Raw genomic sequence first — 3,518 nt, forward strand, 5'->3', positions numbered from 1 at the left:
GTCCACTTCTGAAATGGATTTGTGGACTTAAGGATTTTAACTATCAATATGTTTTTTATGGTCTTTTTACATGCCCCACACCTAAGCAGCAAAGAATTGTTGGATCATTATTAATTGCTTAAAAAATGCCATTTGGAAAACCAGGAACATCCTTCTTTTTAAACGGGAGTACATTAATGTTAAAAATTGTATTAAGATTGCATTGAGTGAAATGTATATTTATTTTCTTAGAGATAAAAAACATCTAGGGTCAAAAGAAGCAAATACTACATGGTGTTTAAATATATGGAATACTATGTTTTATAATTTTTATTCTCATGTTAATTTTACTCTTGTATATTTATTGATGTTTATTACTGTTTTTGATTATTATTATTATTATTATTATTATTATTATTGACTTTATTTTATGTATGACTTTTATTAGTAAATAAAGTTATGTTGAAACTTATCGAGAGGTGCTGCCTTGGTCTTGGCCAGAGGTGCTCGGGGTACCCGGACCCTCGGCCTGGGGTGAAGGCCACAGTTGATAGCTGTGGTTGGATCTATTGTTGTTACAATAGAGAGGAATTCTATGTTATGTTTGTCTTTATTTTATGTTAAATTTATTATTTTTTCAAAAAAAATTGGAAATTATAAATAAAAAGGAAAAAACACTGTTGATGTCGGATGATGAAGCGCAAAACATAATTTGGTATGAATTCAAATATGTGGCGTCTTCTGACGCTATCAACTTAAAAATCTGTTCTTATCAGTTTAATATCTGATACGTCCCCTATCTGGGGACCATATATTAAATGGATTTTTCGAACAGGGAGATGGAAAAAGAGCTTGCACTGTCCACTCCAAGCGTTGACCTGGTATTGCAGTACCTCCAGGACCGGTGCACCCCTTCTAATCCAGTATGAAAAACATAATGAAATTGAAATTGATTGCAAGCATCCTTACAGCAAGCAAGTGGAAAGTTGTGTGTGTCCTGCCTCCTTCAGGAGTCTGCACTTCAGCTTCTCCTCTGTCTGCCCAGTCAGTGCAGTGCTGCTTTCTGCATATAATACCTGCATCTAGTCTGTCAATCTCCTAATTGCATCAGCTGTTGGTTAGTTCCAGCACCACTCTTCAGAGCCTGCTCTTTCTGAGGCTTGCTCTACTAAGTGGCTTCTTATTAAGTGGAGTTAAAAAACCAGGAGTTTAAGAAAAGGAGTTTAAGAAAAGGAGTTTGGGAACTAAGGTTGGATATAATTTCCTTGTGTGTTGTTGGCTTAATTTTACGTGGTCCTTCGACTACAGCAGACAGGATCTAAATCATTTATACTGTTTTACTTTTTACTGTTGTAATCCCCATTTAGTATGTGTTGCACAATTTACAACGCAGTCCAGTGCACATCTTGCATGATGTATGCAGTCCTGGAACAGGATTTCAAGGGTGTATATCTTTGTTCAAGATGTGAGCAAATTACCCGTTTGGAATCGCAGATCGAGTCTCTAAATGGGCAAGTTGCAACACTGAGAGGCATTGATAATTTGCAAAAGAGTTTGCTTCTCACCGAGCAAGCACTCTTTGGGGTAGATGAGCGGGAGGGTGACAGAGAGGAGGCTGAGGAAAGTGAGGTAGCTAGCTGGGTAAAAGTTAGAAAGCGGGGTAGAGGGAAGAGTGCCAGGGAGGCTAGCCCTGATCTGACACACCTCAACAAGTTTGCACGTTTGGCAGATGAGGGGGATGTCAGTCCGGGGACGGCACTGCTGCAGCCAGACACTTCCTCTGCCAGTCAGGGGAATGTCAGCTCCAGTAAGCAGGGAACCAGGAGAGCAGGGCAGGCCAGACAGGTGCTGGTAGTGGGAGACTCCATTATTAGGGGAACAGATAGGGAAATCTGTCACAAAGACCGTGATCGCCGAACAGTGTGCTGTCTTCCTGGCGCTAGAGTTCGACACATCGCGGATCGGGTTGACAGATTACTGGGAGGGGCTGGAGATGATCCAGCGGTCATGGTCCATATCGGAACCAATGACAAAGTTAGAGGTAGGTGGAGTGTCCTTAAAAATGATTTCAGGGATTTAGGTCAAAAGCTGAGGGCAAGGACCTCAAAGGTAGTATTTTCCGAAATACTGCCTGTACCACGAGCCACACAAGAAAGGCAATGGGAGATTAGGGAGATTAACAAGTGGCTCAAAAACTGGTGTAGGAAGGAGGGGTTTGGGTTCCTGGAGAACTGGGCCAATCTTTCTATCGGCTACAGGCTCTATTGTAGGGACGGGCTGCACCTCAATGGGGAAGGGGCAGCTGTGCTGGGGAGAAAGATGGCTAGAAGGTTGGAGGAGTGTTTAAACTAGGGACTGGGGGGGGGGGTAATTACGTTATAGGAGGGGAAGATAGTGCAGATAGAGACCGGGGGCAAGGTAATAAGAATGGGGGAGGAATGGAAGGAGGGACTAGAACAGTTCAGAAGGAAAGGTGTAGGGTAAAAAATATACATAAACCTCTCAAATGTATGTATACTAATGCCAGAAGCCTGACTAATAAAACTGGTGAACTGGAATTAGTGATGTGTGAGGAGGACTATGACATAGTGGGAATAACTGAGACATGGCTGGATGAAACCTATGACTGGGCAGTTAATGTACAAGGTTACAGTCTGTTTAGAAAGGATCGTCAAAACCGGAGAGGGGGAGGGGTCTGCCTTTATATAAAGTCCTGTCTAAAGCCCACAGTCCGAGAAAATATAAGTGAGGGACATGAACATGTGAAGTCACTGTGGGTAGAGATACATGGAGCTAAAAACAACAATAAATTACTAATAGGAGTTTACTATAAACCACCGAGTCCACAGAAAATCTACTACTAAACGAGATAGACGAGGCGGCAAATCATAATGAGGTGGTTATTATGGGGGACTTCAACTACCCAGATATAGACTGGGAAACTGAAACTTGTATATCTCATAAGGGAAACAGGTTCGTGGCAATAACCAAAGACAATTACCTCTCCCAACTGGTTCAGGACCCGACTAGAGGGACGGCCATACTGGACTTAGTATTAACCAATAGACCTGACAGAACAACAGACGTGCAGGTTGGGGGACACCTGGGAAATAGTGACCATAAAGTAATAACCTTCCAATTATCATTCAAAAGAGCGTTTCTACAGGGAGGAACAAAAATACCAAACTTCAAAAAAGCTAAATTTAGCCAACTAAGAGAGGCCATAGGCCAAACTAACTGGGACAAAGTCCTCACAAATACAGACACAAAATGGGATATCTTTAAAAACATCCTAAAAACTCATTGTGAGAGGTAAATACCGTATGGTAATAAAAGGTTAAGGAACAAAAAGAAACCAATGTGGATAAATAGAACTGTAAAGAAAGCAATAAATGACAAAAAGAAAGCATATAAAACACTAAAACAGGAGGGTAGCACGGAAGCACTGAAAAACTATAAGGAAAAAAATAGAACATGTAAAAAACAAATAAAAGCGGCCAAACTAGAGACCGCGAGATTAATTGCCAAAGAGAGTAAAA

The 3,518-nt window shown here is 41.2% G+C and overlaps 1 non-coding gene across 1 annotated transcript; it reads left to right on the forward strand.

Moving 5' to 3' along the window:
- Positions 1-704: 704 nt before the first annotated feature.
- Positions 705-894, forward strand: LOC121006359. The gene has a single exon (XR_005780214.1). It is a non-coding gene; the product is annotated as a U2 spliceosomal RNA (small nuclear RNA).
- Positions 895-3,518: the final 2,624 nt, after the last annotated feature.

The sequence above is a fragment of the Bufo bufo genome, chromosome 6 (genome assembly GCF_905171765.1).
Source record: "Bufo bufo chromosome 6, aBufBuf1.1, whole genome shotgun sequence".
Taxonomy (NCBI): Eukaryota; Metazoa; Chordata; class Amphibia; order Anura; family Bufonidae; genus Bufo; species Bufo bufo.